The 16641-nt window shown below is 40.8% G+C and overlaps 1 protein-coding gene across 4 annotated transcripts in view; it reads right to left on the bottom strand.

Annotated features, from left to right (window-relative positions):
* Nucleotides 1–15218, bottom strand: part of LOC136710469 (collagen alpha-3(VI) chain-like) — a 163977-nt gene extending 148759 nt beyond the window's left edge. For 2 of the 4 annotated variants that reach the window (XM_066685988.1, XM_066685989.1), the window contains exon 1: nucleotides 15058–15217. The gene's annotated coding sequence lies outside the window, so the exon portion shown is untranslated. Of the gene's footprint in view, nucleotides 1–15057 lie in introns of all 4 variants that reach the window. The other 2 variants (XM_066685990.1, XM_066685991.1) reach the window with 2 other exon arrangements.
* Between the last annotated feature and the right edge of the window lie 1423 nt (nucleotides 15219–16641).

Here is a 16641-nt window from a genome sequence, read left to right as displayed (position 1 = left end):
ACAAAAGTGTCCATAGGTGTGAGTGAATGTGTGAGTGTGTGTCGACCTGTTCCTACCATGTGCCCAGAGATTCTGGGTAGGCTCCAGACCCTTTGCAACCCTGAACTGGATAAGCGGTTGCAGACAATAAATGAATGAATAATAACAAATATGCTATAACAAATAACAAGCTATAAATTTTGTTTATCTTGTCAGGTCCTAACAATTTATCATCATGGAAAGCCTGTTATTTTTTGATCAAACATAGCTACAAAACAAAAGCACTGTGTTAAATGACATTAAAGCAAGTTCATTTACACCAGAAAGTACACCAGCATGAGAAAAACCCACTGAAAAACTCTGGGAACCAAAGTATCTGACTGATAAAACAGTGCTGTAATTAATTCACAGCCTCATTTATATTGAGTAACCCCTTGGTTTGGTGTTCTGGCTTTAGTAAATTAAGCAAAATGCTGTGCTGATGTAAATTACTGGACAGAAAGTCAGTAATGGTGAGATGGGTGAGTGTATTCATCGTGTTGATGACTGACAAATAGACTTTAATAACTGTAAAATTTTGATCAGGAAATTAAAGGCTCATGGATCGCAGAAATACCTCCACACAGGAAGAAAGTATAAAAAAAGATTAAAAAAAAGACATAAGTTTCCTTCCAAACACATTTTCAACACAATTTAGTAAAACACTGTTTGCCACAGACCTATGACCCTGAAGCAGTGTGTATCCCAATAAAGATCTCAATCTTCTGACCCCTTGAACACTTCAATCATCGCACTTTCTTCTCTTCTCTTCAACAATGTCATTATATGCCATTAAAGTGCTAACTTTAAAGTAGGCCTTAGGGCTTATAGCAAGAATTAGAACAGGGGAATAACTGCAGACAACGAGGTGCCAAATATATGACGATTTAGGCCCGCAGGTGAAACAAAGGTGTTTCTGGCATCAAAAACTGGAAAGCCCAAAATTCAAAACCCTTTGACATTGGAAGGTCTGGAGAAGCTTAGGTGCTTCATATCAATGTCTTTGTTAACATATGTTTTTTTTTAGTATGTTATTGTCTGGCAGAAAAAATATGGAGGGCAGGACTAATAAATGAAGAAATGAAAAAAGGAGCATCAAGTTTTGTTCATAATATATAACACTGGCATCAGTGTTTTTCTTGTTCATTTTATTTAAAAATAAATACTAGATGATCTACCACCAAAGAACAAACAAGAAAAAGAACATTTTGTTGATTTTAAGAATTACAATTACTTATTTATTCAATGTAACTGGCTAGAATAAAACATGTAATGTTTAATGTGGCTGTGCACAGCTATATGGAGTTTTATAAACATATTAATGCCACAAAATGCCAGTCCTGCTCTCTCTGTGAAATATAATGCGTGTGTAAATGTTGCAGAGTTCCAAGCCGTCCTGCTGAGCTTGTGAACAGCGGAGTAACATAAGTACCGCAGAGCAAAACAGCCCCAGGAACACACACAAACGGAGCGTGTTCCTGTTTTTTTCCTATTATATATGTATATGAACCTTTGTAAATGACCCTGTCCAGCTCCACTGGGCGCACATGCTCTGAGCTCTTTCTTGAGTTACTGAACTTCAACATGCTCATGGAAGACACGGTTCGTGCTGAAGAACGTACTGTTATTTGGTTCCACCTGGGAACGATATTTTTCAGGTTCGCAAACCAGTTTATGTTGTAAAAATGCACTGGTTCCAAATTTAATTCACAAATTCCATTTTCTTGTTGGTGGAAACGCTCAATGTGAAATATGACTGAACTAATAGCAGAACGTGAAATAATGTTCCTACTCATGCATGCACATTTCAACATTAGGAGTCAGCCAATAAGCGAAAATGCCTTCTCTAGGCCTGGCCAGTAGGCAATCCATATTAAAAAAAATTCCTGTTATTACAAAAAAGGACACTTTTCTTTGCACACATTATGTATATTTTTTTCTATGGCAGTAATGGCAGGCTGTCTTTGTTTACTTTGTGTAGAACGTCCAGCAAGACAGTGGGTTTCTTGTAATTGATTTCAACCACAGCGATAATAAACATACAAACATGCATATTTTTTCTAGACTGAATGTTGAAGCTGACAGAGTGCTGCAATAATGATTTGAACATGTCTCCACCTCATAAAGAGAGAAAATCCAAAACAAAAGCAAAAAGCGAATAAAATACAGCAAAATTAGCTTATTTTCCAACTTCATATTTTGAATTTACACCTTAACTTCCACTGGAATCGAAGCACTAAAAGATGCTGGTTTGACCACTGTGATTAAACCCGAGTGCTGTACTGACTTCCCTCCCACACCAAAACCAACACTGCACTCGGAGTAAAGTCACAGACTGTCTAGTGTCAGCCATAGATGCTCTGTCCACAAGCTGACAGATAGGTTGGTACTTTCAGTGCACTAACCTGGCCTCATTGTCAGGATTCTGCCAGTTGGATTCTGATTGGCTCTCTGTACATTCACGTATATGCACCTCCATATGTCATTTTGTACTGGCTCTTACTGGTCCAATGTGAATCAGAAAGAGTACCTCCTTCTAAACGTCATGCCAAAATAGCAGAATTGTGATTGGTTCTTTTGTTTGTCAGTCAAATTTCTTTTCTTGCAGCAGTAGGGGCTTTTTGCCATGTTAAATGGCAAAAGGCACCAGCAATGTGAGACTACTTACAGTTAGTCACAGCGCTCAAATAAGCACATGGCTTTCTGCACTTCTAGTGTCACTAGTCAAGGCATGTTATCTTCCTTATTGATTTTTCCCCTTCCACCTTAAATGAAATGTTTGTTTCTTATTCTCAGTTTTCATGTATAAATGTATAGTTTCCTTAAACAAGTCAGTTTACAAGGCTGGTATTGGTGTTAATATTGGCCAGCCCCTTGTTTGAATTTTATGTTCAACCTTAAAAAGGTGGATATTTGCGAGGCTGCAGTTAGCTTTGTTTAAAACACACAAAACCACTTCAGTAACTCTGTTACCCAGCTAAAAAGATAGATCTGGGCTGATTCTGGCTCAGGTTCAGCACTGTCAGCTCGCTGCTGTCTCAGAACCCTGCATCTGGCCCAATTTTGGCTGCCCACTGTCAGCTGACTGGTGCGATGTCATTGCAGTTTTAGCACCATACCTTACCCTGATCAGAGCATTTTGCAGTGCCTTGCTGAAGGGAGGAAATGGTTATTTAATTCTTTTGAAGATGACTGGACTGCAATGACAGATTTAAAATGAATTAACTTTGAATGAGAAACCAGAATGTGACAGAAGTGAACTGATGTAAAAAGCACTGAAGAAGATGACAAAGATTTGCGCTCTTTTCTGTGACTGCAGCACACGAGCAAGTTCACACCAGCCTCAGTGAACAGCTTAATTACGTATTTCAATTTAACCATATATTTTTGGCACAAATGTAGTTAACATTGTTAATGTTATTCTATCAACTGCTATATATTACTGTCACGGTTCACGGGACGGACTGACAGAGGCGGACGCATTTGCTAAAACACGGTGAGATTTAATTTAACAAACGATATACCAAAACCAAGACAGACAACAGAGGAAACAACAATACTGGAAATTTAAACTAAACGACAGGACTTGGACTGGAGAGAAACAACAGGACATGAACAGGAACAAACAAAGATGAAACAATACGACTGGGAAATTAAACAAAACGACATGACTCGACTAGACTTTAACTTGGACAGAGGAAAACAACAAGACTCGGTACATAGCAAAAGACACGACATGACTAGGGAACCAACACTACAATACGAAGTGAAATAAACGACAAACAGGACGTGAGACAAGAGGGCTTAAATACAAGACATAAATGAGACACACCTGGACAGATAACGAGGAGGACGGGTTAACAGATGACACAGACGAGGAGGCGGAACAAAGGCAGGACAAGGGCGGAGACAAGAACATAAACAAAACATAGCCATGTGCTAGAAAGAGCACATGACCGGGGAAAACAGACACGACGAGACGAGGGCGTGACAGATGCCCCCCCCCATGAACGCGCAACTCCCGGGGCGCGTACACCTAAACCCCCCAGGAGTTGGCACAGGAGAGGGCACGGAAAACAAGACAGACAGGACTCAGGACGGGAACAGACACAGGAGCTGGGGACACGACAGGACCGAATATCTGAGACGGGACATGGGACATGACAGGAGACTGACAAAAGGGGGCAACAAGAGACTGGAACAGAAAGAGTGGACACACAAGACTTGACAAGAGACTGGGGTTGCACATTAGACAGGAACTGTGACAAGACAGGGGACTGAACATGTTTGGGGACAGAAGACTGGACATGGACAGGTGACAGGACATGGGCCTGGAGTGGGGACAAGACATGTGACTGAACACAGGATGGGGATCGAGACTGGACAGACATAGAAAATGGAGACAAGACTGGTGACTGAACATTGGACGGATACAGGGACTGGACATGAGACGGGACTTGAGACAAGACAGAGGGTGGAAATGGGGACTGGACAGGACTAACAGGGGACTGGACATGAGACAGGACAGATGACAGGACTGGGTGCTGGGAATGGATGGGAGCAGAGACTGGTGACGAGACAGGGGACAAGACACTGGACAGGATAGGAACAGAAACGTTAGACTGGACAGGGGTATGTGACTGGACAGAGGCTGGATGCTGGGACTGGACAGAAGACAGGACAGGTGACATGACACTAGATTGCAACGGGGACTGGACTTGAGACTGGACAGAGGGTTGAAACAGGGACTTGACCGGAGACGGGACTTGAGACTGGACAAGGGGTTGAAACAGAGACTGGACAGGGCTGACAGGGGACTGGACAGGACTCACAGGAGACTGGACTGGACTTGGCAGGGGAACAGGGACCAAGACATTCAAGGGGACAGACACGAATACAGTGACAGGGACTGGGACAGAGACAAAGGCAGACACAGGCACAGGGACAAGGACAGAGACAGGAACCAGAACAGGGACAGACAGGGGAACCAAGATAACAGGGGGGTGCCCAGGACTGGCAAATGTCTGTGGGGCAGTCTGAGGAACCAGCCTAGGCACAGTTCTGGGGATCGGCCCCGTAGTCCTAGGGACCGTCCCTCGGACACGACCAGGAGCGGCCGGAGCCACAGTCACAGGTGGCGAAACGGCCGAAGCCATAGTCACTGGGGCAGAAACGGCCATAGCTACAGGGAAAGAAGCGGCCGTAGTCACAGTCACGGGGACAGGAGCGGCCGTAGCCACAGTCAAGGGGGACAGGAGCGGCTGTAGCCACAGTCACGTGGACAGGAGCGGCCGTAGCCACAGTCACGGGGACAGGAGCGGCCATAGTCACAGTCACGGGGACAGGAGCAGCCGTAGCCACAGTCACGGGGACAGGAGCGGCCGTAGCCACAGTCACGGGGACAGGAGCGGCCGTAGCCACAGTCACGGGGACAGGAGCAGCCGTAGACACAGTCACGGGGACAGGAACGGCCGTAGCCACAGTCACTGGGACAGGAGCGGCTGAGGGAGCCGCCATTCCGAAGACAGGAGGCCCTGCGACGTCGTCCACGGAGGCAGGGGAACCTGCAACGACGTCCACGGAGACAGGGGAACCTGCGACGAAGTCCACGGAGACAGGGGAACCTGCGACGACGTCCACGGAGGCAGAGGAATCTGCGACGTCGTCCACGGAGGCAGGAGGACCTGCGACGTCGTCCACGGAGGCAGGGGGACCTGCGACGTCGTCCACGGAGACAGGGGACCTGCGACGACATCCACGGAGACAGGGGGACCTGCGACGACGTCCACGGAGGCAGGGGGACCTGCGACATCGTCCACGGAGGCAGGGGAACCTGCAACGACGTCCACGGAGACAGGGGAACCTGCGACGAAGTCCACGGAGACAGGGGGACCTGCGACGTCATCCACGGAGACAGGGGACCTGCGACGACGTCCACGGAGACAGGGGGACCTGCGACGACGTCCACGGAGGCAGGGGGACCTGCGACGACGTCCACGGAGGCAGGGGAACCTGCTACGACGTCCACGGAGACAGGGGAACCTGCGACGAAGTCCACGGAGACAGGAGGACCTGCGACATCGTCCACGGAGACAGGGGACCTGCGACGACGTCCACGGAGACAGGGGGACCTGCGACGACATCCACGGAGGCAGGGGGACCTGCGACGTCGTCCACGGAGGCAGGGGGACCTGCGACGTCATCCACGGAGGCAGGGGGATCTGCGACGACATCCACGGAGGCAGGGGGACCTGCGACGACGTCCACGGAGGCAGGAGAGGCGGGTGTCGCGCTCACGAAGACAGGAGAGGCGCGCGCCGCGCTCACGAAGACAGGAGCGGCTGGAGGCGCCGCTTTTACGAGGACAGGGGTTTGTGCTGCTCGCCGGGCTCGCGATGGAGCTGTAGAGGGTTTAGGGGGTTTCACAGGCACACCCATTAGATCCCTCAGAGGTGCGCCCCTGTTAGCCCCACCTCCATCGTCCTGAGGTTGGAGGCTAACAGCCCCTACCCTTAACCCCCCCAAAAAAATTTCCCCGGACCTAAGAGGGTAATCCACCGTCGAGGGGGGGACTCCAGCATGCTTCTTCCGCCGACTCTTTCGACTCCCGCTGGCGCAACTACTCGATTCACGAGTCGACTCCTCCGACGACAGAGGAAACAACAATACTGGAAATTTAAACTAAACGACAGGACTTGGACTGGAGAGAAACAACAGGACATGAACAGGAACAAACAAAGGTGAAACAATACGACTGGGAAATTAAACAAAACGACATGACTCGACTAGACTTTAACTTGGACAGAGGAAAACAACAAGACTCGGTACATAGCAAAAGACACGACATGACTAGGGAACCAACACTACAATACGAAGTGAAATGAACGACAAACAGGACGTGAGACAAGAGGGCTTAAATACAAGACATAAATGAGACACACCTGGACAGATAACGAGGAGGACGGGTTAACAGATGACACAGACGAGGAGGCGGAACAAAGGCAGGACAACGGCGGAGACAAGAACATAAACAAAACATAGCCATGTGCTAGAAAGAGCACATGACCGGGGAAAACAGACACGACGAGACGAGGGCGTGACAATTACATAGGTAATACTTAATAAGTATTTTTTTTCAATGCTTTCTGACAAACATTAGCTAGTCTAACCTGTTTACCTTTAGTTAGCTCTTTTTTTCTGACATAGCAAAAGTTGTTTACATGATATAGTACATAGTCTACGTACAATCACTCTGACATGAGTATTTTAATTTTAGTAATTATGTGCGCATTGTTAGGCATATTTTACAAGATGATGTGAACATTTTTTCTTCTTCTTTGGTTTACTTAGGTGCGTCTTATTCTATCCATGCTCATACAGAACCGTTTCTCTCAATAATTAATGCTTATTTGTTTTTGTAGTTGATGTTAAAAAGCCATAATGCATGATATATGTGCCATAAAGAGAGAGGAACTTTAAGAAAACAATATCAGATTGGAAACATAGAAAAAGAAACAGTGGACATTTGACAGCTATGGTGTTTCTGGCCCCGTTTACAGAGCACAGAAGATAATTCATAATTTAGACAAAAAACCTGTAAGACTTGATGTGAAGGTCCTGCTATGTTAAAAAAATATGTTATTTATTTATTTATTTATTTATTTTGTCCAGATTTTTTTGGTTGGAGGACATGGACATTTACTGTTTTCCTAATTGTCATGTGCAGTGTTGTGTTTTAGACCAAATCAATCTAATATAGACAGACATTCAGTTACCTGTAATTTGCATTGTAGAAGTGCATCCAGTTTCACATTGCCTTTATTTCTCCATCAGTGGACCATGGCTGTGTACTATAACCATATAATCTTGCCACATTTGAAGTTCTGTAGTTAATGAATTTGCATGAATATGAATTAGTGTTACATTAAAAAAATATTTTTGAAGAAAATATATTAAAGTGAACAGAACATACACATAATTTCTATATTTATTTAATTACAAAGCTGGAATTCAACAAGGAGTATAACTGAGGTGACTACACTTAGTGTTCTTTCACTACACTGCACATCCTGAAGATCCTTCTTGTCCAGGCTGCCAGAAATGAGGATACGGCTGTTGTTGCCATCATTGATGAGGGCAGTGAGGTATTGACTTGCAAACTTTTGATGAAACTGATGTATGTCATGAATCTGATCCTAAGTCAAATGTGCACTTCCATTACATTACTGTTCCAAACATACCGCTGAAAGGTTTATTTTTGGATTTTTAAATGATTAATTTTTTTTTTTGATCATTTGGCCAATGTGTAGTACATAACTTACACATATTTGTAAAGAAATATCTGAATGTATATGGCGATTTTTGGGGTGTAAACCAATATGTTTCTTTGAAAAACATAATATTTGAACAAAGCAGTATTTGTATGTTAACTTGATTTAGGGAATCATGACATTGGTAATTTCAAATGCCATTTACTATCTTTTCTATTTATTCTTTAATTTTATGTAAACTTTGTGTACATCTCAATTGTATATCACAAATTATATTTAAAATATATGTTTCAAGGTTGTATGAAAACCACAATTATTGATCTCTTTGCACTGAATTAGGCTTTACACACTATGTAAGCTAATTATTTAATACAGCAGCAATTTCACCATGTACCTGATTCTGTCCTTTTCTGAGGGTAATGTTTGGCAGGGGGAAATTAACAATTTCAAGAGGTGATGAGCCAAATCTGGGCCAAGTCTGGCACTTCTGGCTCAAACTAGTTTGTAGCTTGTTTATCGCAATTTAGTTATGGCTTTCCAGACTAGGGTCAAGTCATTTGTGCTGCACTTCACTTGGTATGCCCACATCGGGCTGAGTGTTTTTGTTCAGGCATGATATCCTTCTATTTGGAGTCATGGATTGACAACCCTATGGCATTCAAACTGGTTGCTAATGTGTTCCTAGGTGGTTGCTAGGCAGTTTTGACTATATACCAGGTTGTTGCTAAGTGTTGATAAATGATTGCCTGGCAGTTGTTATTATATCCCAGGTGTTTGCTAAGAACTTTCTATGGTACCCCTGGTGGTTATTAAGGAGTTGTTATGTAGTTATTAGATAGTTGCCATGGTGGTGCTAGGCTATGGTATCTCAGGTGGTTGCTAATGTGTTACTAGGGCTTGCTATGCATTTGTTATTGTCATTTGGCAATTTGTATGCTTCTGGGGCTATGACCATCTTATTTTGGCTGTGCACGTGCTGAATTTCACTCATGTAGCTCCCCAACATCTCACCCCAATTTTTTTCTATCATTACTTGTACTACTTTTAGCCATCAACAACATTTAAAAATGTTTTTTATTCATAACACTTATAAGGCTATTTATTAGGCCCATAAGGCTATTTTATAAGGCTAACTTTTAGCGTGTTATACCAGTTTTGACCAGTTTTATTTAAGCAATAATAAAGTTGAGGTTCATGCTATAACATGAGATATTGGCACTGTGCTACGGTCACAGACACTGGGTTGCATTTCCATGTCGTTCTCCAGGATGCTGGTCCTGATTTGCATCAGATTAGATGGGAAAATAAGCTGTGCCATTCAGAGCTTCTCTGTCTATATGTGCTAGTCATAAAATTATAATATCATGAAAAAGTTGATTTATTTGTGTAATTCCATTCAAAAAGTGAAACTTGTATTTTATACTCATTCATTACACACATACTGATATATTTCAAGTTTTAATTTCTTTTAATTTGATAATTATAACTGACAACTAATGAAACACAGCAAACACTATTAGTGTTATCTTAACACCGAGAGTGTTAAATTATTACAATAACAGTGTTAAATCTACACTATAGTATTGATTTAACACTGGAGAATTTACTGTGGACGAATATTGACACCTTACATAAGCAGGGCAAGTCACAAAAGGTCATTGCTAAAGAGGCTGTTCACAGAGCTATGTGTCCAAGCTCATTAATAGAGAGGCGAAGGGAAAGAAAAGATGTGGTAGAAAAAATGTACAAGCAATAAGGATAACTGCACCCTGGAGAGGATTGTGAAACAAAACCCATTCAAAAATGTGGGGGAGATTCACAAAGATTGGACTGCAGCTGTAGTCAGTGCTTCAAGAACCACCATGCACAGACATATGCAAGACATGGGTTTCAGGGTCGCATTCCTTGTGTCAAGCCACTCTTGAGGAAGAGACAGTGTCAGAAGCCTCTCGCCCCTGGGCTAAAGACAAAAAGAACTGGACTGCTGCTGAATGGTCCAAAGTTATGTTCTCTGAAGAAAGTAAATTTTTAATTTCCTTTGGGAATCGAGGTCCCAGAGTCTGGAGGAAGAGAGGAGTAGCACAGAATCCACGTTGCTTGAGGTTCAGTGTAAAGTTTCCACAGTCAGTGATGGTTTGGGGTGCCAGGTCATCTGCTGGTGTTAGTCCACTATGTTTTCAGAGGTCCAAGGTCTGAAAACAGACCTTGGTAGCCATCTACTAAGAAATTTTAGAGCACTTCATGCTTCCTGCTACTGACCAAATTTATGGAGATGCAGATTTCATTTTCCTACAGGACCTGGCACCTGCACACAGTGCCAAAGCTACCAGTACCTGGTTAAGGACCATGGTATCCCTGGTCTTAATTGACCAGCAAACACACCTGACCTTAACCCTGTAGAAAATCTATGGTTTATTGTGAAGAGGAAGATGCAATACGTCAGACCCAACAATGCAGAATAGCTGAAGGCCACTATCAGAGCAACCTGGGCTCTCATATAACACCTGAGCAGTGCCACAGACTGATCCACTCCATGCCACGCCACATTGCTGCAGTAATTCAGGCAAAAGGAGCCCCAACTAACTATTGAGTGCTGAACATGCTCATGCTTTTCATGTTCATCATGCGCTTCCTGTGTTGTAAACAAAGGAAAAGCAAAGACGTAAAGAGTACGCTATGTCTGTGTGGTTTCTGCAACTATGTTTAAGTTGAGTCAAGGCACATCTATTTTTCTCCATGGTTCTCGTTCACCAGCTCAGCAGGGTGGCTCTAGAGCGATACTCCAGAATGCTTAATTTTAACTGAAACCTAGCATTATTTAGTGTGTGGTATATCACTATGATCTGAATGCACAGTTAACAATGGTTAAACTATGACATTTAATTCACTCTATCCATTTATCTCTGGCTCTGTCCTTATATATAGGTGCTGGATCCATTTTTTGCCCAAGTGTGCACAGCTTTTGGATTCTGGGTTTCAATAAGAATGTCTTTCCACATCAACAATTCTCCCTTGTCAGTAAATGCTTATGTTTCAGGATTCAAAATAGCTATATTCACAGTCTTGTCACATTATTCTTCACAGTGTGGAAACATTCCTGATGATTTATTACCAAATAAACCTTTTACATTGTGTACTTATTATATGGTTTACATCCTTATTTAAAGTTATGCATTCTAGGTTCATTATCATTATCATATCATTCTAAAAAAAAAAGCAGAAATAAAAAATAATGGAGTTATGCAATAACACAAGAGCACACACAAAACTTTTTTTTCTGTGATGAAAAACTGTACATCTTACCACCAATACAGATGTGCCTTGACTCAACTTAAACATAGTTGCAGAAACCACACAGACATAGCGTACTCTTTACTTCTTTGCTTTTCCTTTGTTTACAACACAGAAAGCGCATGATGGGTCCATTGCACCATAGTGCTTTAAAATTTTCAAAATATGGTGTGCGAATGAAAACTGAACCAGTTCCCCTTTGGTTGAAAAAGACCAGGAACCTAACTGCTGTCTTGCAAGCACTGGCGTCATTACTAGGTTACATGTATTTTGCAGAGTGATAGAGTGCCATTATCGTGCAATAATAGCACTCCTGGAACCTCTCTTAGCCAATCACATTGCAGGGTCAGAACAAACTGTGGTATCATATAAAAATATACATTATAAATAATTAAGAATAGCCAAACAATTTGTCTTTCCTTTGGCTGTGTGATGTCCAACTTGTTCGTGTCTCTGCAGTCTATTTAGTTGGACTGCTCCCTTGCGGTCAAAGCTAATTTTTATCATCTAGCTCCACAGAAAAATATCCCCCTCTTCACCTGCTGGAACCTCTGTCTCTTAAACCTGGAACAACATGTTTAACAATAATGTTTAGCACCTTTTTCCCCTGTTTAAATGAAGTCTGGAGGAGTAACTCCGCTATTAAGACAAGCATTTTACTTTGAACTGGCAAGCTTACATAAAATTGTGAAGTTGCCCTTTTGTTTTTCCATACATCACGAAAGATCTTGTGCAATGGCAGAAATTCAAAAGTATCTCTCTTATCTGCTGCATTTCCTTTTTTTTTTTTTGCATCTTACAAGTCTGTAACTCCCACAGAACAGAGTTCCTGAAACCTTTAAACATACATAATGTACATATGTACATTAATGCTCCTTTCCATATTTGGTCAAACCAATATTTGTCTGCTGCTGAGACCAATGAAGAACTCAGTAATTTTTTTTTATATATATATATAAAAATAGTTCTTAATATAATAATTCTTAATATAAAAAACAGTGTTGGACATTTTGAGTGTTTAGTTTCATTTAGTCTTCTATAACTAACCGCATTTAGTGCTCTAATCAAAGCATTAAACAGTGGTCAGAGCCTCTGTTTTAAAATATTATTACAAAGAGGATGATTTTTTTAACGTGTGCAGAGCCGTATACATTGTACAAATATCAAATGCTTTAAAAGGTGCTTCTTGTAAAATGCTTCTTATGAAGATGCCTAATTATTGTTTTGTATTTTAATTTTTTTTTATCAGAGGGAAAAAACACAAACCTATAAATATCAATCAAATCAAATCAAATGATTAGGAATCTGCAGACATGAGTGATATTTGCATTTTTTTTTTTTTTGCCCAAGTGTGCACAGCTTTTGGATTCTGGGTTACAATAAGAATGTCTTTCCACATCAACAATTCTCCCTTGCCAGCAAATGCTTATGTTTCAGGATTCAAAATAGCTATATTCACATTCTTGTCACATTATTCTTCACAGTGTGGAAACATTCCTGATGATTTATTACCAAATAAACCTTTTACATTGTGTACTTATTATATGGTTTACATCCTTATTTAAAGTTATGCATTCTAGGTTCATTATCATTATCATATCATTCTAAAAAAAAAAGCAGAAATAAAAAATAATGGAGTTATGCAATAACACACAAAACTTTTTTTTTCTGTGATGAAAAACTGTACATCTTACCACCAACCTGTCACCTCCCTTTATGACTGCGTACTCCTCCCCAGTCAGCACACACAAAACTTTTTTTTCTGTGATGAAAAACTGTACATCTTACCACCAACCTGTCACCTCCCTTTATGACTGCGTACTCCTCCCCAGTTAGCTCAGAGTATACGTCTAGTCTCAAGCTTTTGGGTGTGTCTATGAGTGCAAACTGACTTCATGATTTCTGAAAATGACTTGCCAATTACTCAACCACTAAGCATTTTTGTATTACATTTTTTTCTCTTTCATACATTTCATACATCAGAAGAAATCTAAAACTATATGTTTTAATTTTAGTTACCGTAGGCTACATTTAAGGAAACCTAACTGGCACTGTGACTCATCATTGCCCCCTGGTAGTCTTATGGGGAATTTTGTCTTGTTTCTGTACTTAACTACCTTAAAGGCAACAAGTGAGTATGAGAATTAATTAATTCAGTGTCATATATCTCTAAATATGAAAGTTTCAATCTTACCAAAATATATTTGACACATGAACCTGAATATGTTCTTATAAGATTGAATTCTCACAGTTTAACCAACAGGCTGAAAAACATGTGAACATTTTATTGCACTAGTGAGTTCAGCCTTAAACATCTGTTTATGCTCAGCATGCTTATACTAACTCTTTCTTGTTTCTTTGACCATCTGTTTGAGACTGTGGAAAAATGTCCATATTTTACACCAAGCACAGATATGCTCTTAAAATAGAGCAGTGCAATTTAACTAATAGGCTGAATACATTGTGTAATTTTGATCAGACTATTTTTTGTCCTTAATCTTGAACTATTGACAATTTCAGAACAAGACACAACTGCCCTGGTTTATAGGAGATTTCGTCTGATTTTATTTGCAAGAAGAAGATTCAAAACTAAAGTATAAGAATTACTTATTTCTGTGTCACCATGCATGTGAAAAATAAATGCTACATTCTGGAATAACAATGTATATATTTTAAAACATGAGCACAAATAAATGTATTTGTAAAATAAATGAGCTTCATAGTTTCAGTTACGGGTTGTTGTGAAAATGTTATTGTATTGGTTAGTGGGCACAACTTTAGTGTACTGAGCAAATTCTGCCTGAAACATCTGGTTCTGCTTGACATGACTAGGCTAACTCTCCCAGGGTTTTCTGACCATCTGGCTGAGATTGTGGAAAAAATTTCTCACTTAACACTGTCTCCTATTTACTGCTCAGAGGGAGTGATTTAACCACCATACTTGGTGCTAAGCAACATGCAGCTCATCACAGAGCAAAATATATAGTCCTCTCTAGCTGTAAGTACACTATTTTAAATTTGTCACAGAAAGTGTCACAGAAAGAAATAATGTGGGATTTATAAGCACACGCCACATTAAGGGCAAACCATGACTTAATAAGTAATTATTCCTTTATAAGTTCCTTTATAGCCTTCTTCTGCAACTAAATATAAGTTCTCTCTCTTACAGTTTTCTCAATGTACTGAGATTATTGCATGGTGGAAAGCACTCTTTTTCTGGAATGTACTAGCACACAACAAAACTATAATTATGGTCTAGCATTCTGCGTGCAAGGGAAATATTATGCAATCCAATAATTATTTTGGGCAGTGTATTAAGAAAAAAGCAAACATAATGAATCTAAATCTGTTCTCCTGCTCTATGTGCAACACCTTAACCATGTTAAGGTGTTACCTTAACACAGTTACCTTAACCATAGTTACATTTATCACTGTTCTAATTGCATTACTTGTATATAAAAATATTTTTTTTACTTACCTTGAAGAAAAATCTGTTGAGGTGTTAAAATTCTGGAAAATAATAAATCTTTGGCTTATTGGTCATTATCTTTTACACTATTTCCAGTTAGTATGCTGGAATGTATAAGTAGTTGAATAGATGGGATGCTGAAGAGCCGATGTGAGACACTAGAACACTGGTCAGCACAACCAGCTATGTGCTTCCCAATGGAAAAGTGGCTCTCTTTCGCAGCCTGAAACAGAACAGACTCAGAGAAACCTGGACCACTGCCACACATATTTTCTCTGCACCTCCCACATTTGAAGGGGAGGGAAAAGGGGAAACAAATGGAAAAGAAGAAAAATAATGAAGAGAAGGTCTACAAATTAGAACCAGACATACTGGACTGTGATGGGGAGGGTGAAATCATATAGTATAACTCAAAGTTGAATTTGTATAGAAAATGTAATTAAACAAATAGAAAGAAAGCAGTGATTTGTAAATAATAATTGTTATGTTTACTTTGAAAACATACAACACAATGCACCAGTTTAAAGTCAGAATAAATATAGATATTACTGTTTTCTTATTATTTTTTGTTTTTTATTTACAGATGAGTCCTGTCACAAACCTATTTAGTCTTTATTATTTGTATTTTGCTTTACTAAATTTTATCTAAATTCTTGAACTCCTTAAAAGCTGCTACAATTTAAAATATTGCTGTTTGTTAGCATGTTTTTTGATTGTATATTCAGAAAGACTGCCGTACTGTTTCATCACAGCAGCACGTCACACACGAGGTACCACCACAGTGCTGAGCGAGGCTGCATTCACGCAGAACAGTTAACACGATTCAAATACATTTTTTCAATGGAACGTACATTGCAGTCATGGATTTTCACTGCATGGCACTCAGTGACAAGTACCATCTGAAAGTGAGTCTCAATCTTTCTGCTGAAGTTCCCTTGCTACAGAGAGTGGCGTTTATTGCGTCTAGCGTGAAATTAACCCCAACTCCAATGCAGCACTTTTGTGTGTGAAATCCATGTCCTATTTGCAGCGTTGAGTTTTTGTCTGAACAGTCAGAATTCCTGCCATTCCCTGTGTGTTCCGGCAAAAGAGAATATTGATTCTCCGTCAAGGCTATTTCTTTCTAATTTCAGATGTTTGAGTAATGGAATTCAAAGTATTTCTGTTTCCTAAAAAATATATTAAAAGTTTTGAGAGATGAGAATGAGTTGCGCATGTGCAGACAGTGTTACCAGCAACCTAGCTCAGTTTTTAGCATTGGACATCGATTCTGGTAACATTGCTTTACTGTCAGTATATATGGGTTTTATCATGTAGTCAACATTATTTTATTCAAGTACATACATTGCTCCTGCTCAACATCCGCTGGAACCCTGAGAACCATTAGCTAATTTTGTAAACATCATGTGTGAATGAGAGAGAGTGAGAGTGGTTTATGTTTGTCTGTGTGAGAGAGCCAGTCATACGGTGTACATTTTAGGACATCCACAAACCTCAGTTTCTGTACTCAGGCATTGAACAGAACGGCATCATTCCTTGTGCGAAACGACTTCAAGTCTCAGGAAAACCATCGTCATGTCTCAGAACTCGTGT

The sequence above is a fragment of the Hoplias malabaricus genome, chromosome 12, assembly GCF_029633855.1.
Source record: "Hoplias malabaricus isolate fHopMal1 chromosome 12, fHopMal1.hap1, whole genome shotgun sequence".
NCBI classification, from domain to species: domain Eukaryota; kingdom Metazoa; phylum Chordata; class Actinopteri; order Characiformes; family Erythrinidae; genus Hoplias; species Hoplias malabaricus.
This window is presented reverse-complemented; position numbering and strand designations above follow the sequence as displayed.